This window comes from Octopus bimaculoides, chromosome 2 (assembly GCF_046866305.1).
Source record: "Octopus bimaculoides isolate indiv1 chromosome 2, ASM4686630v1, whole genome shotgun sequence".
Classification (NCBI taxonomy): domain Eukaryota; kingdom Metazoa; phylum Mollusca; class Cephalopoda; order Octopoda; family Octopodidae; genus Octopus; species Octopus bimaculoides.
The window spans coordinates 111208685-111231537 of record NC_142929.1 but is presented as its reverse complement, the minus strand read 5'-3'; the positions used below and the strand labels follow the sequence as shown (position 1 = coordinate 111231537).

At 37.1% G+C, this 22853-nt stretch overlaps 1 protein-coding gene across 8 annotated transcripts in view; it reads left to right on the top strand.

Annotated features, from left to right (window-relative positions):
- The window catches only part of LOC106879437 (proto-oncogene tyrosine-protein kinase receptor Ret), a 355783-nt gene that overhangs the window by 196217 nt on the left and 136713 nt on the right, over positions 1–22853 (top strand). The gene's annotated exons all lie outside the window — the stretch shown is intronic.

The window sequence follows — 22853 nt, the reverse complement described above, 5'->3', positions numbered from 1 at the left end:
CTCATACTTTCAGGAATGACTTATCGCAAGCAAGCACAGGTGGAATGCCTGCTCAACCTCACCAATGCCCTATTCATGGAGCAAACTGTACTCAGACCAACTAGAGCGAATAACATTCTTGATCTCTGCTTCACGAACAATACGGACATCATTCATGATGTGAAAGTGACGCCGACATTAGTTTCGGATCACAACATAATAGAGCTGTCTATGTTTGGGCCAAAAGAAACCATAGACATACAGCCTAAAGGAAGCACCCAAAATCTCTCCAATCTGAACTTCCACAAAGCGGACTGGAAATCGATTCAGAAAGAGATCCTCAGAGAGGATTGGCCAAAATGTCTCTCCACACCAGACATTGACATGAAACTAGAATGTTTCATGTCTATTGTGCAAGTCATAAGCCAGAAATATGTCCCAGAGCACAAGGCCAAAACAAATAGGAACAAGATTCCAAGGGAGAGGAAGATCCTCATGAGACGATGGACAAAAGTTGCAAATCGACTCAACCAGCATCCCAAGAATGGCCAAAGGTCCCGCCTAAAAACGACACTGATGGAGATCGAAAAAAGGCTGCAACAATCCTATGTGAAGGAGAGAGCAGACAAAGAAGCCTGGGTTATAAAAAACATTAAGTCAAACCCAAAGGCCTTCTTTCATTACGCAAAAGAAACAGCCTCAGTACGCTGCAAGATTGGACCCCTCTTCGAAAAGGATGGCTCCCTCACAGACAGTCCAACTAGGATCAGTGAGGTAGTGAATGAGCAATTCAAAAGTGTCTTCACCACTCCATTGGAGCACAGACAAGTGAACAAACCAGTGGACTTCTTTGCTACCTCCCCTATAACCAGTGAGGCAGTTACGATGGAATACATCAACATTAGCGAAGAAGATGTACTACTAGCTATAGATGAAGTGGACACAAACTCAACTGCTGGCCCTGATGGTTTCCCAGCAATCCTCCTTAAATCGTGTAAGCATGCCCTGGCAAAACCCCTCCAGATCCTCTTCCAGAGCTTTCTCGCAAACGGAAGACTGCCAAGCAAGCTGAAGGAGGGAATAATATGCCCAATCCATAAAGGGGGAAGCAGAGCAGATGCCAAAAACTATAGGCCTATCTCTCTGACTTCACACATCAGCAAAGTCATGGAAAGGATAATCAGAGGAAAACTAATCGCATTCCTTGAAGAAAATAAATTGCTGAGTGATACCCAACATGGCTTTCGACCAGGTAGGAGCTGCCTGACCCAGCTCTTACAACATTACGACTGGGTGTTGAGGCAGTTACTCAACAACTCAAATGTGGACGTAATATACCTTGATTTTGCAAAAGCTTTTGACAAAGTGGATCATGGTGTGATATGCCACAAACTGCGTGATCTTGGCATAGCTGGAAAACTTGGAGAGTGGTTACATGACTTTCTGAAAGATAGAAGTCAGGCAGTAGTGGCTAATGGAGCCACCTCTATGAAAACACAAATAATGAGCGGTGTTCCACAGGGCACTGTCTTGGGACCATTGCTTTTTATAGTCGCTCTCTCAGATATGCCTTCAAGTGCCCGGATAGCCACTCTTGCAAGCTACGCAGACGATACAAAAGTCTCGCAGAAAATACAGAACTCCAGTGATGTTGCACACCTGCAGCAGGAATTTACAGATGGGCTGAGGACAATAATATGCAGTTTAATGCTGAAAAATTCCAAGCCCTGCGCTACCAACGTCCAAAACTGAATATGAAACTTACAGAGTACACTGGTCCACAGGGAATTTCAATCCCAGAGCCTAAATCAGTGAGAGACCTGGGTATCGACATGAGTGATGATACCTCTTTCCAAGTGCACATTACCAGAATGGCAACAAAGTGCAGACGATTGGCTGGATGGATCCTGAGAACATTCAGAACCAGAGATAAGGAAACCATGATGATCCTCTGGAGGACATTCGTCCTCAGCCGCCTGGATTACTGCTCACAGCTGTGGTCACCCACCAGTCTGAAATTAACGGCAGACCTTGAAGCAATCCAGAGGAGATTCACAAAGAAGATTGTCTCTTTGCAACTGCTCAGCTACTGGGAAAGGCTGAAACAGCTAAGACTCTACTCCCTGGAGAGAAGGCGGGAGAGGTATGCAGTAATATACATCTGGAAGATCCTGGAAGGAATTGTGCCAAATTTTGGCATTGAAAGCTACACCAATGCCAGAACGGGACGACACTGCATAGTGCCAAAGATCCCAGCAATGCCATCGCGCTTCAGGACCAGTTACTGCAACAGCTTGGGATTCAGGGGCCCACAGCTTTTTAATATTCTCCCAAAGAGCCTGAGGAATCTGCACAAAGTAGATGTAGGAGTTTTTAAATCAAAGCTGGACCTCTTCCTATCGAGAGTCCCAGATGAACCTACCTCGCGGCAGGAGGTGCAAATGAGGGTTGCTAAATCAAACTCCATTCTTCACCAAGTACCACATATTGTAAGAGGCTCCCTGTAATAACAGTGTAGCAACATGGTGGTGCATCAGCATGGCCGCAGCTCTAAGCTGAAACTTTAAAAAAAAAAAATGTATGTATGTGTGTGTGATTTACACATACATACATGTATACATATTGATTTGTATATCTAAATATGTGTTTGTATTGATTTTGGACTGTATCAAAATTTATACTTTACATGCAAATCATACATACATTTTTAGTAGCATAAGCGCCTTAGGTGGCATATTTACTTGGGTATATTTTCTGCACAAATTGTTTCATTCTTCATTATATATTTAGAGCAACCAATGCAATTACATTTTTATATAATGTTTTTTACATCAACTTTGTTTATTTGATAATTTTATACCGTCTATACATACAAATTCACATATGCATACATCTGCATATACACACTGATGTATAGCTGTAGCTTTTTGACTTCATATTTTCTGATAGTTTAAAAATTTGATAATAATATTTGTCTATCATGATTAGTGTTGAACCATGATGGAAGTGTAAAAATAACTGTCGCCCCTATTGTGGCTAAAAGCTAAAATCAATGTAAATTTTAGCGATGAAGGAAATAAGATAAAACTGGCAACTGTCAAGTAGTTTTGATATTAAATTACACATTTTTTGTTATTCTTAAGCTATTTTTCTTGAACTAAAGCCATTTTTTTTTCCTGATATGAATTCTGCATGCATTTCAGAAACAAATATCATTGTTACATTAAAGATAATCGTACGTATTCTGAAATAGAAATAATTTCGTAATAATCATTCATTTTAAATTGTTGTTTGAATGAGTAATCGTATTTGCTGTTCTGCTCTTCTAAAATAAACTATCAGATTTTGTTCTTTGCCACTTCCACCCCACATATTCCTGCTTTCTTCAGTGTTGCAGTCAGTTATCATATATTAAAAGATCATTAGAATTGCTACTTTTACAGTTGGTTTGCCAGTTTATTGAGCATTGCGTTTGCATTATCTGTTGGTCTGCAATTTGATCTAAAGAAGACAATCATAGGTTTAAACCATCTTCTAGATTTAGTTACATTACACACAAGTCAAACGTGTTATGGCGTTCAGGTCTTCGTAAATATATTAGGGATGTAAGTATAGGGAAAATGTCAGCAATTTAGAATTGTAACTTTTAACCAGACTCAGTCACATGACAATAAACTTTAATCATACACAGCAGCGGATTGACAGAAATATTTAGATCTTCGAAAAAAATTGCATAATGTGTTCAAATCCTGCCGAGGTCAGCTTTGCTTTTCATCCCTTTGGGGCCGATAAAGTAAAATATGGGTAAACTACAGAGGACGATTTACTCAGCTTGCTCTGTCCATCCATATTTCAGGCCCTGTGTTTACATTAGAAACACTGTTTCCTATATTTGTGCGTGTATGTGTGTGTGTGTATCTATATGTGCATGTGTATAGTTATATGCATGTGTATTTATGCCTGTGTATATATTATGTACATAGATATGTACAGCATCCGCCGGTCTCGAAAGATCATAAGTCTGTACCTGGAGAATTTTGTGTTAGCTGCTGATGGTGGTGCAGTATCTATTGTGCTTGTACAGGCCCACTCGGGAGTGGCAGTCTTGCAAGCAGTGACTGGATTCGAAGATGTCCTCCACTGACGCCATTGCATTTTCCTTTCTTTGAGCGCGCTTTTCTTCGGTGGCAAGTTTCAGTTTTTTGCCCTCGCTCCATCCCTTTGCGTGGTTCTTGTCTCCAGTATGGGTGATCATTAGCGACCTCTTTCCATCTCAGGATGTCCAGATCCGTTTACTTCATATCACTCTTGTAGACGTCCTTGAGACGAATATGACGTTCGTCCTCATACTCTTGTGTCGGTAGCCAGTTCCCCATAGAGGAAGTCGCTTGGAATCCTCTCGTCCGGCATACGATATACGCAAGTGAGCCAGCGCGGACAGCGCTGTTGTAGTAGAGTGAATATAATGAGTGTCTTGGCGTGGTTGAAAACTACAGTATTGGTGACTTGGTCGGTCCACTTGATATCCAAAATGCACCCCAGGCTACAAAGGCAGACGTTGAGATGCTGATCCTGTCTGGAATAGATTACCTTGAGAAATCTTGGAAGACAGCCAATCTTGGCAGGGGTTTTGAACAGGCTGTCTCTACTTACTAGGTTGAAAGCCTGCGTTAGGTCAATAAAGGTGATGCAGAGTGGCTGCCTTTGCTGCTAGCATTTCTGTATCTGTCGAAGAAAAAAGATCATGCCGATGGTGGAGCATTCTGACTTAAAATCACTGAAATTCAGGGTATATTCGCTCAAAGATTTTCTGTAGTCTTTTCAGGACCACGCGGGCAAAGACCTTCCCGACGATGCTTAGCAGTGAGATGCCTCGGTAGCTATTGTAGTCTCTTCTGTCCATTTTGTTCTTATTAAGGGGGAAAACGTTGCAGTCTCTCATGCTTTCTTTTGCTCTTGATGACCTCCTCTGTTTGTATTTAAATGGAACTATTTTGCTCTAGGTTAGGCCGATGGATTTCTTGATACACTCATATATTCCCCGAATGTTACTTGCGTCAATTGACTACTTGATGCCTTCGCAAAGTTTTAACCAGTAATAATTTGCACAGCGTTTCGCTGTCTTCTGTGTGTTCCTTGCTGATCTCAATTCTTGCAGCATTGCCATGGTGGGTTGGTGTTTGTGTTTCAACAGATCAACGCGCTTCCATTCCATGAGCACATTGAGTTCATTCGCACTCGCCACACAGTGTGTGTCATTCTGTGTCATTCTTCGCCTCTTCCTAATGGCTCTCGATACAGTGCCTTAGATGGCACTAAGAGATTCCTAGCTTTGCTGAACATTACTTTTCGGTAGATCTGTAAGGAGGGTGGACTCCAGTGACTTAAGGAATGCATATTTCTAGGCTGACGCAGTAGCATTGATACGCTGCTTGCCTGAAGGCTTAGCGCAGTGCATCAATTTTGGTTAGAGTTTGAGATTGCAGCAAACCAGGTAGTGATTTGTGTCACAGTCAGCATTCTGAAATGATCGAGTCAGGAGCACGATCCTCATCTTCTGAGGATTAGATCTAGCTGGTGCTAGTACCCTACTTACAGATCTACCGGAAGTGAGGACGACACCAGAAAATCCTGTGTCAAGCTTTGGCCTAGAAGTTGATGTCGGTGACACTCAGTCCACATAGCATGCAGTGCATTCATGTTACCGACACTGTATCTTCTTAGACACTCTGTCCAGGAATCATGATCGTCTGCCACTCTGGCGTTGGAGTCACCAAGTAGCATCAGCTGTTCTCCATTTGGGATTACCTGTATTTCTTTTGATGCTGATCGTAAAACTTATCCTTGTCATCTCGAGAGGAATAGAGGGTTAGGACATAAGCACTGACAAAGTTGACGGGCCCATCTGAAGTGTGCAGAGTGAGAGAATCGGCTCCGAACCGTCCTTGCTGAGTTCCACCGACTTCAATAGTGAGTCCCTTACGTTAAAGCCGACAATGCTCTCTAGCTTCATCTATACATTTCCCCTACCTGAAAAACGTATACTCTCCCTTATGAAGGGTCCCAAAATCTGGGAGCTGCGTTTCCTGGCATATCCACGTGAAGTTGTAGCTGTTCGTTGTTGATTACCGATGTCTTGCGCGTGCCGCAGACCATTTGAAGATCCTCAAACAGACCAGTTGTCATGGTCCATATGTTCCAAATCCAAGTCTGAATACTGGTTTCTTATATTATTTGTTTGTTTGTTGCTTTTCTTGGTGCAGTGTTTACAGCCTACGATTCAGGATATTAATATCCCGAAGCCCCACGCACCCAGTGGACCTGGTGGCTGGAGGCTTCCCTACTTAAGGCGGACGGTAGCTGTCCAGTGAGGCATAATGGCTTCTCCCTCCGTCGAAAGCATCTTGCTCCTACGCCGATCATATGCGGGCTTATAACCGGTAGACTGCTGCTTTCTGTGTTTTGCCGCCACGGTGAGCGATCTGGAGTTTCTTCTTCAGGGAGCAGTCCTGAGCAGGATTTTATGGGTAATCGGCAGTTTCCATGTAGCACGACTCCCCTCTCCACCACCATCGGTGTTGTCCAGAGGAAATACTGAGGCTAATATGACTTGGCACAAGTAGGAGTTACTAGAACAAGGTTGGATATAGCATCGAACTACTTTAGGAACTTCGGCTTCGAATTTATCCTCCGGATTTACTCCCGAAGCCTTTCCCTTCAGCGAGTATAGCCGTAAGACAGCGGAAGTTTAAAATCAGCGTTTACCTTCTATTAGATGGATAGCCCTCCAAGGCTGACGAGTTTCATCTTCCCAGAGCACTGCTTTGAAGGCGTCAGAACCCGCCTACATCCCTTCTCTTGTCAGTAGGGACAGCTCCGCTGTGCTTGTGTGTAAATCCACAGGAGAAGGCCAGGAGTTGGACTTGGTTGCCAAATGCTATTTGAGGCGAATGCCACAAGAAGCGTTTATTAAGCAGTAAGAGCTCATCTCCTCGGCCCAGCAGACTGTAAGTACATCAATGTATACTTATATATATACATACACACGTGTGTCTATGTATGCATATATATTTTATGTATATATATATATATATATATATATATATATATATATATATATATATATATATATATGTATATATGTGTGTGTATGTGTGTGTGTATGTGTGTGTGTGTGTGTGTGTGCGTGCGCGCGTGTGTGTGTGAATGGTATTTGAAAAAGGTTACTCACTAAGAACTGGTAGGAGGTAAAATTAACAAGGCAAGAATTAGTTTGACAAATTGGAAGGTAGCAGGCAAACCTTTAATCACTGAACTAATTATAATTAAAGAATGGGAATTAGATATTAAAATATAGATTGAATACTGGAAGGAATTCATTAGTTTTTGAATAAATGAAAATATTTAAACCTTTTTCGTGCGATTAATGTTTCTCATAAGACATTGCTTTCTTGTAATTTCAAAAACTGAATATAACATAACGAATGCTGGAATCTGCACACTACTTTGATAATGCACACACGTGCGTACGCACGCACACACATACTCACGCACATGTATGTATATAAATCTCTCTATCTCTGTCTCTCTCTTTCCCTCTTTCTCTATTTATCTGTCTATAAAGATAGATAGAAGGACAGATACAAATATATATATATATATATATATATAGTTTATGTATATATTAATATTATCTCAGTTTAAAAAAAACCTTTGACAATATAAATATGTTAATAGTTACCATGGGTAGCAAAAATTACACAAAAATCATGATATCACACCCGTTTTATAGGTAGAGATACCAAGTTGAAGTGATGCGTTTTGAGTAGATATGAATAATAACAATAAATGGAGCAAAACGCATATGAATAAAAGTTCCTTTAATTCCTACACATGTTTCAAAATATATGTGTGCTCTCCTCCAAAGAAGTAAGAGCTGCTGGAATTCCACATATATTCATCATCAGGGAATCAACATATAAAAGCAAGACAAATGCGAAATGATGAAGTAACTTACGAGCTATAATATTACATGGCCAAGTAAGTATATATATATATACTGAGAGAGAGAGAGAGAGAGAGAGAGAGATCTGTATGTTTACACACACACACACACACACATATATATATATATATATATACATATACATATATATTCACACACATATGCGTGTGCGCATGTGTGTTTTTTTTTGTGTGTGTGTGTGTGTGGGGGGGTCATTGACTTGATCCAAGGCAACATTATCAGATGATAGGATACAAATTGTTGATAGTCAGATGAATTGATGCAGCATAGTGGAAAATGTCCAGTTTAGATTCAATGAGCCATCGCCAGCGCTTTTAAATTTATGACCCATGATTAGGTAGTTATAATACGTTATGTACTCAGTTATCATGATTTTACATTGAATGACATTGATTTCTCGTTAATTCTATTAAAACTCTATGTAATTGACTTTTTTTTTAAATGAAAACGATTTTAGAAATTATTAGTTTTCATCTTAGCCAATCAATATGTACGCCGAGATCAACGGGGAAGAATTCTCTTAACGAAAATTGATTTTTTTTCCTTCCCGATTGAATCTATTTCTTTCCCGCTGTTTCTTGAAATAGACAAGTCTCAATATTTAACACTCCGCCCACTTTCAACCAGTTGTCGGTGAAAGAAATTAATATTTCCGGTTATTTCCTCTACTTCAAAGGCTTACTCTAAAGACGAACACATCCCTCATGAAATTATTACCTGAACTTGTGATTTAGATTAGTTGGTTGATTTATATTGACTTGTTACAAAAGCACAAGTATTAAAATTTATAGGCGGACAGAAATGACTTTCTGCATCTTCTTCCATTGTACTAAGTAACATAACTGAAATGAAATTAATTGCTTTATAGTAGTTTCATTTAGTATATATTAAAAGTCATACAATTTTAAAAAAGCGCTAAAAGAATTTTATAAAGAATATAAACTAATATATTTGCGAATCATATGCAATCGTAGCAGAAAGAGGATAAATTTTTCGCCATGCAAGTAGCCTCTATACGAACTATTCATCAATTCCAAAATGCTTCCAGAGTTTACCAGGATGACTGATACTACCTAATGTATCTACTTATAGATAATGATACAACCCATATGTGATAGTTTTCTCCACAAGAAATAGTACCCAAATCGACCTCTGTCGTTTTGAAAAGTAGAATAACACATCTGATCACGTGGTTCTGGATAGAATATTTTTGAAAACAAGAGGAGATATTTTTGATCGGAGATTTAATTGTTTAGAGCCAATGAAGCAAAAGCAATAACTTAAAACCAATTGAAACACCTTTATTTGATCTCTCAACCCGCTAGAAATATAAACTAAATTTCCCTCGATTCACCCTCAACTATTATCAAATGGGAAGGTCATTTAGAAAGAGTAGTCTCTGATACAAAATGGTAGTTAAGTCACAATACATTTGATCATACATCTCCATCAAGGCTGACCAGGAGCTAAACAACAACAACAATGATGACCACGACATTAATGGCGACAACTACAACGATAACAACGATGACGGCGGTGGCAGCGACGACGACGTAGACGACGACGACGACGACGACGACGATATTAGGTCATTTGGTAGTTCAAACACAATTAATTAGTTTGCTGTGAGAAAGATAAAAACGTATTCATTCCACTATTGAACAACGTACACTGAATGCTGACGCAGAACATCACTAGTTACCTCTGATACTATTGTTTATTACAGGAATTAAGTAGATTCGGCCGCAAGAGCTAATTGTCTTGATTACAGATATAACTCAATCATTGAGACACACTTCAAATTACCAACTCATCAGGGTATTCAGTAGCCTCATGATTCGGCGAAAAACATGTCCTCCATCTTAAAGAAACTATCACCGTAATGATTATACAGAGTTATTTCCTTAATGGAAATAGTGTATTCTTTTGACTTGGAATAACGTTTCTACAATTTTGAAGAAAAAGAAATAATGGGAATGGGAGATTGTAGTGCTTCTCTTCTCTGAGGAACATTTGTAAATTGAAATTTACAAGGAACAGAAATAGGATCGTGGACTCTACTCACGAGCTAATAACGTACTACAATAAATGTTTTGAAACAAAACATTAGCCATATAATCTTCCTCAGAAATACTTTTTCCTCATCAAACTAAAATTCGACAAATCTCAGGCCATATTTTCACTGCTTACTAACACTCAACACTCTTAGATAAAACTTAATATTAAAAAAAAGAAACACTATGTTCTAGAACCTGATATAACCAGTAGACTACCTCACTTGAATGCGATTTCTCTTTTAGCCGGGATCTAGTGTACTTGAATCTATTTATGTCATAAAGTAACCAATATATAAGGCGGTTCTGAAAAGTTCCTGGCTTTAAGAGTACCGTGAAAGGCTTGTTTGGAGGCCTAATTTTCCCAGTTTTCTTACAAGGCTTAGAAAAATTGAAGGATCGTTGCAATAAGAATCTGAGAGGGGAATATTTTGAATAAAATTATAAGTAACTGATGCTCCTGTATTTTCTTTTATCCAAAGCTAGGAACATTTCAGCATGCTCTCGTATGGTTCGTAACACTATCAGATTATAATCTTTTTTATCGACACTGTAGTTTTCTAAGGGGAAAGAAAATAGATGATCATTCCTTTCTCAAACATATTGATGGCTTGTGTTGTAAAAATAGATTTACCCTGGTCAAAACCTTACGTTTTTCACTACGTCAAAAACGTCAAACGCCTGAAATTTTGCAGCAAATATCTACTGCTTGTGAGCATTTATTTTCACTACTGGCGACTAACTAATGACGGAACGTGTGATTTGCTGACTGTTTTGAAATAGCAGCTAAATATTTTTTAAAAGTGGTTTTATATTAGATAATGCAGAAGCCTGGAAGATAATATGATGGATGTAGCTGGAAAGGGTCATGGCAGCTGTCTTTCCACCTCTGAACCATTAAAACAAGAATAAGGACAACAGCAACAACAACAACAACAACAGTAGCAGCAGCAGCAGCAGCAGCAGCAGCAGCAACGACGACAACAGCTAATTATTGTTGATTTTTAAAAAAAGTTTATTTTTTCAGTGTTGTGGAATTTTCTTCATCAGTAGTAAAATCTTAGCCTTTCTTTCTTTCTTTCTTTCTTTCTTTTCTCGTCTACTTTATTACTTCTCTATATTATTCATTACAAACGAGCCGTGTAGAGTTGGATTTCGATTAGCAATTCGTTTTTATTTTTCTAATACTACATGGGACAGTTATGGACATCACTTTTCCCTCTTATTCTCTCGTTAAAATCTGAAGGCATTTTACCTAGTCAAAAATAAGTCAATATTTTAAACATTCAATTAATTTTTCATCAGTATAACCATATAAATTTGACTGCATTTCTGTCTTCTTTCTATTTGTTTATTGTTTATGTTTATAATTTTCTTTAGAATACTTATCATTCTATTTATAAAATGAACAGTACATCCATTATTGATAATGGTTTGCTCCATTCTGTTAACGGACGAAATGAAGGCTAATAACTATGACCTTCTTACTATTTATTTAATCGATGAATCAATAACACAGTGGAATTTCAAAATACTAGGTGGTTTGCTAGACACTGGCCTGGACTATTAACATTTGCATTAGTGTTAGAATTTAGGCTATTTTCCTACTAGATACTATTAGCTTGAATATTTATTAAGGACTATCGATTTCTCCATTAGTGTTAGCATGTAAAGAATCGCTGAAAGTCGAGTTGTTACAGAGCAGAACTACTGACCGCAGGATCAGCGTTTCGAGATCCGTACTCTTGGCCAAGACTCAATAAAATATCAGTAAATGGTTTCTGATGGAAAGGCATTGATTACTATAATAAACTTCTGGTGAACTTTTTAAAACTGTTCTGATTGACTTGTATCCTGATCGTTACATAATCTCATTTCACTACTACAAGTAGCGTTGATTATTTGTAATAAATCATTTGTGTGAACGTGTTTATATATGTGTGTGTTTATGTGAGCATGCATGTACGTGAAGGCGTATGTGTATGTATGTATGTATGTATGCTTGTGGCAACTACCGAAGAAGTTATGGATATCACGAAATTTGATGCCCGCTCCTGTAAATTGAATGCCCAATGTAATTAATCATCATTTCATTTGAGTGCATGTGGTGCGAACATAAAATGGCCGAAAGTTCTCGAGGGATCGAGTTCGACATTAAGTTTCGGTTCAGACGAAATTGTTGCATTTCAGTTTTATTACAAATAATCAAAGACACTAGCAATATAAGTGAGGTAAGTTCATTTCAACATAAAATTGAAGCATATCGGCAACTCAAGAGTATACTTCTTGTTTTATGAAGCCCGTTACCAGATTCTTGGTTCAGGGCCCTAATTAACTAAATACTATTTTTGTAAAGGCTAGATATATACTAGTCTTTATTCTATATTGTCTTTTATATATATAATATACAATATTTTCTTACATAATTAGAACATTTAATCGAATATTAACCAAAAAGTTAATAAACAAAAAAAAAAGGCATTAATTAACTTCAGTACTTGAATATTTCTTCTATAACTACCATTCTAATATTTGAAAGAAATTGCTTTGCCACGTTCCAATATTTATTCTACATTTTATTTATTTACAACTGTTGTAATTTTTTGTGAAAGCCGTTGTATGTAACATACTAAATAGAGTTAGAGTTGTCCTAATACACATAATGACCAAATAAGTTGGTAAAAAAAAATGGAAAAACAAAAATCAACAATATGCTTTGTTTAAGTAATTTCTGCAGTTTTTAGGATAACAGAATAGAGATTCAAGTTAGCAATCAACGATGCAAATAAACAGAAAAGACAGGTAGTGTTTTTATTATTGTACGTCTTGGATGGAAGTGACGGTTGTATGATGGTAGTGCTGTGAACTAACGTGTTATCGTACCAACTGATTAGATATTCCCCGAATGATCAGAAATGCTTCTCACAAAACAGTTTGCACTGAATTTATATATCCTACATTACAATTTAACGTCGCAAAAAAATATATTAAGGAAGGAAAGATAACACATTAGCTGGTTACCCACTCTCAGGTTGAAGCAGGCTGAATCACTCTGAGTATCTACCAATGACATCTATTTTTCACTTATCTAATGTAGTTGTCAAGAATTGACTACTACATTATTTCAACGACCCTATAAAGCGTATAATGCAAAATTGATCTCGACAGGATTTGATATAAAAATATAAAGGGTTCGATGCTTTCAGTATTCAACTGTATTGACCCTAGTAGTTCACGGAAGGGTTTATCACTAAACTAATATCACTTATACCACATCCCCTAATCATAAAGCTTCATCTCATTTCAAAGTTGCAAGTGTAATGTTTCATATATATCAGTCACATATACAGTAATCCCTCGACTATCGCGGGTGTTACGTTCCAAAAACCCCCGCGATAGTTGAAAATCAGCGAAGTAGAAACAGTACTGTACTGTATTTTTAAAAAAAATATTTTTATAATTTGTATATATTTATTTTATCATAAATGCAGAACAACATCAAGGATGAATCGACGTAAGCTTAAATAATAAACCACAATAGTTGAACCGCAATATGGCGGGGGATTGCTGTATATTCGTCGATAAAGCTACTTTCGGCTGGAGAAGTTATTTTGTTTTTCTATGTCAGTGTAATGTTTGTAGAGCCTCAAATATCAGGGATGGTAGACGTAAAAATTTCCTTCAAATGTTGAGTTTAACTCTTGGAATTAAAAACCCTAAGGATATTGTTGGTAACTTAGGTTATTAGAAACAAAATAGTCAGCAATATTGGATATAGATTGACTAAGTCTGAGACATTTCTATAACGCAGTAGCAAAAACAGTAAATTATTATTTATACATATGCTTAAAAGTTTGTAATATGCTTGAATTTTATAAATTAAAAATTTTTTATCAATTTTTAGCAAGAAGAAAACCTCAAACAACCAAACAATGTTAAAGTGTAGGAATCTTATGTTAAAAAAATATATCAGGTGAATAATAATTTATATTATTCGACTCTATTTTGAATTTCTGGTAGTATTAAGCAACTATCAAGTTGACTTGCTTTTTTCCGGGTGTTATACAATCAATAATTAACTACATTATATTTTGTTTGTCTTTTCGTTTTGGCATAAGGCGAAAAATTACAATCGATTGAATCGAGATCAATTTATAACTAGAATATGTTTTATTAACACTGGATCGAGGTCATCTTTTCCTTTTATTCTTTCGAGATCGATAAAAAAAGTACCAATTCAGGGTAGTGGATTAATAGAACAGTTACAAGGTCGGGTAAGATACCTTTCGGTATGTGTTCCGGTTCTTTACGTTCTGACTGCAAAGCCGTCTGAGTAGCCGTCTTTTTGGAATTTGAGTTGTCGATGACGCAGAGTTTTTATGTGAGTTACAAAGTTGAGTATTTTTTGTTGAAAAATTGAATGTTAATTATTGCTGTTAATTGTTGATATTGTTCGTGTTTTTTGTGTCTTCTCGTTGTGGAAAATGGAGAAAGCACCGGTAGGTGGCCACGGTTATGCGGCCGCGACTGGAAAAGGAACAGAGGAAGGAAAGCTGGAAATAATCGAAATTAAGGTTGATCCGAGGAAGATGAAGGAATGTGAAAAGTTGTTGGCGAGGGTCGGAGACACGCTGACGTTGACACCGCCTGTGGAACTGACAGACGGTGTAAGAAAGAGAACTGTGGTTTTTAAAACCATGAAGGTGGCAACTAGAAGGATAGAGCTCGCGACAGTTGAGGAGATCGAGGAGTGCCTGAAAGGTATCAGAAAGCAAACAACTTTTGTAACTAGAGGAAAAAAATATGCCACTGTGGAGGTACGATTTGCAACAGAAATAGAAGCAATTAAGAACTCTACTGAAGCTATACGATCGGAGGAATGGGTGCTGTTGCCGTCGTACTGTGGCAAACGTGTGGCCAGAGTGCGAGTAGGCAAAGTACCCCCAGAACTAGATGAAGCATGGCTCATGACAGCAATAAAGTACAATATGAAGGAAGAGGCCAAGATACTGAAGGCCACAAGAACAAAGAGTGTGGATTATTGGGGATATGGAATCGAACTTACTATCCAGGCAACAGTGGAAGACCTTAATAGAATTGATGAGGAGATAGCGCTACCCGACTACCAAAAATTAAGAGTGAAAGTAGAGGGCAGGCCGCCTACATGTTTTGCATGTAGCGAGAAAGGTCACATGAAGACGAGATGCCCGCAGAGTGAACCAACAGAAAAACAGGAAGACACGAACCAGGTAGTTCAGACAGAGACAGAAGAAAATACAACGGAGGAGGGATTCACGGTAGTGGAAAGAAAATGAAGGAGGAGTGGAAGAACAAACTCACCACCAGTGAATCAGAAAAAGAAGTGGAAAAGGAAGCTGTAACCAGAGGGAAGGCAGATGAAGAGTTGACGGAGAAAGAAAGAGAGAAGGCAACTGCTAAACAGGTGGATTTACAAGAGGAGGGAACAGTGATAATGACGCAGGTTTCCCCAGCGAAGGAAGAGGATTCGAGAGTTCAAACATCTGACGATGAACTGGAGAAATGGTTTGGAGTTCGAGATACACCAGTAACAGAAGAAGAAAAGAAAAAATCAAGAAGATGGAAAAACAATTGGAATTTTGTAACTTATTAAAAAAACAAGGAGACAGAGAAGAAAATTCTTAAATTCAAGCATATTATAAGAATTAAGTTACCAACAGATGTCTACTCTGAAAATGTGAAGGCCATTGTGGTCGATAGGGACACATACGAGAAACTAAAAGACATGTGCGGAAACAAAATTGATCCGCACGGAGTAACGGTGATGTTCGACGAGCTGCCACCAGTGATCGAACTCAGAGACTTGGAGCCGTTTATGAGGTATTAAAAAAAAATCGAAAAAAAAAGAACAAAAAAAGAAGGAAAAAAAGTGTTTTTTGTTATAAATATAATTTTAAAAAAAAGAGAGAAAAAACAGATAATTAAGAATAACACATAGAAAAAGTGAACGATGGTAAATAGTTTATATAAACGATTCAAATGGTACTGCATGGTTATGGGGCCCATGCAGCCATTTCATTTCTTGATTATATAACATCTCATTGTCATTCGTTTTATGTTTTGTGTCCCCATTGTGGCGTTGTGTCTTCCTTGTAGTGTCCCCTTCTGTGGTATGGCCGTAGTGCCAAATAAAGAAAACGTTGAGTAGCAGTCGTGTAACGGTTGAGTAGAGATCATCCGAAGGTGTTAGATAGCAGTAGCTTGAGACATAACAATAACCCTAAAGGAACGTTATTATTTATTAGCACAATGTTTCCCATAGAAGTGGTAATTGTGAGGATTAAAAAATAAGTGCGGAGCAGTTACCATGTTCTATAAAATTGGAGGATTTTAAATATTTTATTCGTGTTCGACTTCACAGCGGAGAAGGTTAGTTACACGGACAAAAATTCTAATCAGATGGAGAATTTCACTATTGTGTGAGTTCTTTATTGAATTTTCAAGCATGGTTCGGTACCCTTTCACTTTTTTTACTTAACCCCTCTTACATAGGTAATAATTATTTATAACTTTGTTGCAAGCTTCTCTTTTTGAAGGAAGGAACAGGCGATCAAATCGACCCACACACTTGATTGCTACTTTATCTTTACTGACCCCGAAAGAATGAAAGTTAAAGTCGAATTCAGAGGGATCTGAACTCAGAATGTAAAGAAGCATAACTAAATGGTCTTTGGAAATTGGTACAATGTTCTATTTTACCTGCTAATTGACTACTCCCTGGGAAGTAATACTGCTAGCTATTGTTAATAGATGGTAATATCGGTAAGAAAATGGAAGCCGGAGAAATATAAGGCCTAAGTATTCAACAGTGGCTCATTTTACATAACATTAGGTTCAGATACCTTCAGTGTGACATAGATTCACTGAATGTGCAGTTAAGTAAGAGATATATTTTGGCTTTGTCTGAACACTTCCACATTTTCAAACACGTTTAATTTAATCAATTAATTATTTGATTAACTAATTAATTTTTCATCGCACATGAATCGACCATTTTTTCAACACCCACTCAGCAAATATTAACCAACAAAGTAAAGATTATTTTATTTAAACTAGAAGAATTATTGGAGCATGGGTGACGCCATTCTATTTGTAGAATGATCACTGTCAACAAAATAATCCTAAAAACAGCGTTAAGAAAGCTTATTTTTCTACAATAATTTTTTAAACATTCCAAATCTATGATTTTTTTTTTTTGGTTTTGAGTTCTATTTTGTTGACAGGAAAAAAAAAAGATCAAGAAACAATTTCTGCTTTTAATCACATTGCCTAACTTAACTGAATGCATTAATTTGAAATTTGTTGCTCCTCATTAGATGTTTGTATTGTTACGGCAGCTCTTATAAGAAGATAAAGATTTAAGTAGAATAATATGTGTTATAACAGCAATTCTTGAGATTACTACAATCGGTTGTTTATATTTAATTTCTCTCATATTCTTCCTTATCTTTTATATTAATCATATATTTGCTCAATCGTTTATTTATTTTGTCAATCGTTTCTGTAAAGAAATGGTCCATAATTTATATAAGTACTTTAAAGGTTGGGATTTAACACCTGGCCTGCAATACACTGTCGAAATACGAATAAAGCCGATATTTCAATAGAATACAATTCGATTGCAGAAGGTAAAGTGGTATTTATCTTATGTCAATGTGATTATATCGATGTTACACATTAAGTATCGTATTGTAAATGTTCTGAGGTCTTACACATAGCTTCCATTTGTCACTACATTACATTTTGTAATCTTAACGCAAATAAGCTCACAAAAGACATGCTTGTATATTGTAATATATTTGGAAGCCATTATATGAACTCACATTCCGAGCGCATACATACACACACATTCACTTGGATTGTATGTTTATAAGTAACCTTAAAATATTGGCTAACGTAAACTAACAAAAGACTCAATAAAGGCGAAGAATCTAAATAGTTTATTCAAAATAAATGCCAGCGGACTGTGATTTCGAAATTTCTCCAGTAACGACTCGTCTTCACAAGTTGACGAAGTCACGGTCATCATTCCATCACACACACACACACAAATGAACGCTCACACAAACGAGCATACACAGAGACTCCCCCTCTCTCTCTCTCTCTCTCTCTCTCTCTCTCTCTCTCTCTCTCTCTCTCTCTATATATATATATATATATATATATATATATATATATATATATATATCTATATCTATATATATATATATATATATATATATATATATATATATATATATATATATATATATATATGAACTAAAAATCTGCTCATCATCTCAAAGTCTTGTACTTATCCCAAACCTGAAGAAACAGAGAAACAGGCATTTAGTGTATCCATTCTCTTCGACATTGCCGGCTACTGTCCTATCGTCCCAACATCCAAAATCTCAAAAGCAATAGAAATAATGGTGAATATCTATTATCCCTACTTTATTTTATAAGTCATTATAAAATAATGACGTATACACTCTATTTTAATGACGTCTGTGTGGGCGATGTCAATAGAATCAAGTATCATTGAGAACTATCTCCATACAATACACAGCTTATGCATTTCAAAACTTCGGAGAAAGAAATGCTAACGTTGACTTCAGAAAAGTGTTTGACCACCCCTGATAATTATATATCCAGGTAATATTTCCTACCAAAAATCTATGCTTGTGACTCATCAGTTGTATTACAAATTTCGGGTGAAAACCCATTCCAGCATATATCGACCGACTGCAACCAACTTACATTGTGTTAACTCAGAATGTAAAAGGTCGTAACGAGTCTTTGGAATTTAGGACGGTGCTCTATTATATCTGATAATTGACTATATACACGGAATCAATACTGCTAGTCATTCTTAATGGGTGGTTATATCGGTTAGACAATAGAAGGGAAAAAATATAAATTAAAGAATTTTATAGACGCATTTTAGATGCCTTCAGTATGAAATAGATTTATTGAATGCACACTGTGAAATAAGGAATATATTTTGTTTCTGAGCATTTTCCAATGATCTTACGAACTTTTGCTTCTCTACGCTGATTAGCTACGCGCTTTTTTAGATAAATCCCTTGCGATTTTATGAAGATCATTTTCCCATTCATACCTTCTTTACCTTCAACAGGCAGCTACTATCCATACTCAGACTTGATACATCATGTTTCAGTTCATTAATAGAAATCTCATAACCGTCATCAAATAAGATAGGACAACTCAATTTCATTCACCATCTCTAATACATAATTACTATATATGTCAAGAAAACAACGTATGAACCTATCCATTTAGATACAAGCTTAGATGTGTAGTTAAAAAGATGCTACATTGTTTCAGTTCTGATCGTACTGTGGGGCATTTTATGTCGACCAAAAAATTCGAGTAAAAGTTGGTGTACCAAAAAACTGTTGAGTCCGTGGGTGGGACCGTTTCTCTTCTTGGGTGTTATAAACCTGGCCATGGTGCATTTTTACGAAATCCGCTGTTGCAAGTAATCTGGTTGGTTCTCCAGTCTAAGAGCAACTTCTCTTCCTCTTACCATCCTCAAAGACCCTTACAAAGGGTATGGCCGATGCATTTCTTCTTTTGACTAACCAATTAAAAAATGATTAAACAACGAAAACCTAAAATATTTGAGCACGATATATATACACAGTTTCAGAATCTCTATGGATTTTTGATGGTGAGCACATCTAAAATTTGTAAAGCCTGCATAAACTATAACATACATATTAAAGTTTTTCATGGTTAGACAACATTTCATTCTGATAAGTTGCTACCCTCTATAAATCGCATTTGCGCTCGTAACACTGCGCTTCTTACATGTTATAATACACTGAAATATTGAAGTCCAGATCAAAAAGCGAAGCTCGTCAAGAGGCCAGCACACAACCGTTAGTTCACAAACACGTCATTATTTTGTTCTTTAGGATTAGTGAAGACATCATTCTACAAAGATTCGATAAACATATCGACCTTAGTTAACTGTGATCCTTCCAGTCAAATTCTACATATCGTACGTATCATTTACATATTATCCACAAGTATTTACTCCTGCCATATCATACAAAGTGCCTTTGTTATTTCCCATAAACAATCTTATAAAAAAATACATCATTCATATCTACATCTATATCTACGTACATATATAGAAAATATACCTAGCATATACGCAAGGTGAACTTGGTCTCTGAGAGTTGCGCATACAGATTCTCAAAAAAATCTTAAATACACGCATATATGTACAAACATACATGTGTAAGTGAGTGTATAGTGTGTGAATGTGTGTCTGTGTTTGTATGTGTATATGTGTAAGTGATGTTGGTAGATTTTCGCCGGGTGGTGTAATTAGTGATTGGTAACTGTAACATTGCATCACAATTGCTCGAGATTCACGTAGTGGTTGTGAGTTGAGGGTGTGAATTTGTTTGCATGGGGGATACAGAGTGACGTACGAGGTATCCCAGAAGAGGTTTTCATTCATCTTTTCAGCTATCTCGGAAAAATCAGTAGGAAATAGCATTTCCTGTCAATGTAACTCTAAGTAGCATAGTGCATGTAACTTCTTGTACGTAATTATATGCACACCTTTTAAGCTCAAATATGTGCTTGTCGTGGATTCGATGTTTTAGTAACTACTATGATTCTCATTGAATGAGTCTGGATTGAGTTCTGCATAGCTCTATAGCTGCGTAGCTAGGTTACTAGTGATCATTTCGTTATCAACATATGTATATGCTTATGCATGTATACACGTATGTATGTATAAATGAATTATGACATATGAACGTACGAATGAATGTTCGTGTGAAGGGATAAGCTGAGTGACTATATGTATCCATATATGTAGGCATGCATAAAAGTAAATATGTTCGTTGTTGTAGAGCACTCTACAGAGGATAATAATACATCAGCACGTTTGTTTAACTTGCGTTTCAATTTGATGACTTAATACAGAAAAAGCTATTTGGCTAGAATAAAGGGAACAGCGTTATTCCCTGTACTATCATGACCAAACATTAACATATCCGGTCGCAGCCATTTTTGATTCATTGTTTCCCTAATGCATCTCATTATCACAGCGACAATTCGAATCTCTACACCACTCCAGTGAGTCTATATCCTGTCTGTTGCCCCAAACTCTCTGTATCTTACATATATGAACGCGTGCTCGTGTATGTATGTATGTATGTATGTATTCGTGTGTATGTGTGTATGTATGCATGTTTGTGTGTATGTTTATGTGTGTGTATTTGTGTATCTAAGCCAGTCTAATTCTATTACTCGGAAGTGTTTATCTTCCAAAAACTTAGGTTATCATTATTTGCCTTTTATTTGTTTCGCAGTCTTTGTTTCAAACACATATAACTAGCTTTACATACTTCAACATGTAGGCATACACACACACACACACACACACACACACACACACACACACACACACACACACACACACACACACACACACACACACACACACACACACACACACACACACACACACACACACACACACACACACACACACACACACGACCAACATATACACTCACTCCTGCGCCAGTATGTCTTACCGAATATATAAAATGGATATTTGGGACTGTAGCGAATAGGAATTTAACTGTATTATCATTAATTTTAGGCCGGGTAATGGTTGTGATGATGTGATAGTAAAGAGCTGTCCAAAAGGCATCTAGGTATGAGCCTATTAGTCTATGTTTACACAAAGCAGACATTGATTTTGTGTTCAGCTCATAAGGATACATTAAAATAAGTACCTACAGTACAATATAGACCAATTAATCGATTGTTCTCCTTTAACATTTAAAAAAAAAAGCCTAGTTTTGTTTGCTTCCCACAAGATACCGTTGCGTTATTTCTAGGTATTTGCCAAACATTTTGGATTATGTGTGAATGCTTCACAACTCACGTATATACTCCTTACACATATGATATTCTTTGGAAATACATGAGCAATGGAACTTCCTATTTCCCCCACAAACCCCACCCGCCGCCGGCTGCACTACATTTTTTTCCTTTATCACCACCACCACCATCAGCACCAGCACCGCCACTATCACCATCACCACCACCACCACCACCAGCACTGTGTGCCTTGGGTATGTGCTGTAGTTTGTTGTGATGCTCTTATAGTTACTGTATTGAAAGTGTTTTACGTAGGATGTGTGCGGTGCCTAGTAGTGCTATTTTCTGTATGTTATATATATTTGCTAGTCCTGGTGTTTTTGCTATGTATTTGTCTGAATATTTTTTTATCAAACCTAATGCACCCACTATGATAGGAATTGTTTCTGTTTTTAGGTTCCACATTCAAGTTACTTCCATTTCCGGGTTTTTGTATTTTGAAAGTTTCTCAATATTCCTTTTGGAGAAACGCTGTCATCTGTTGGTATTGACCATCAATTAGAAAGCATTTATTTTCTTCATGATCTCTGACAACTTATATCTGGCCTATTGGCCTTAATTTCTCTGTCTGTGTGCATTGGCATATCCCATAGTATTGTAGCTTTCTCATTTTCTGTGACCTTTACTGGGGTGTGCCTATACCATCTTTTTTCTGTTGTTATTCCATAGTGTTGGCATAGCTTCCAGTGTATGTAGGTCCCAGCTTTGTCGCATCTGTGAATAAATTCCTTCTTAGCCAGGACTGGGCAGCCAGTGACAATATGATTTATTGTTTCTTGTCCGTCTCCACATATTCTGCAGTTACTTGTTATGTTTCTTTTCATTATATGTTTTTGGTA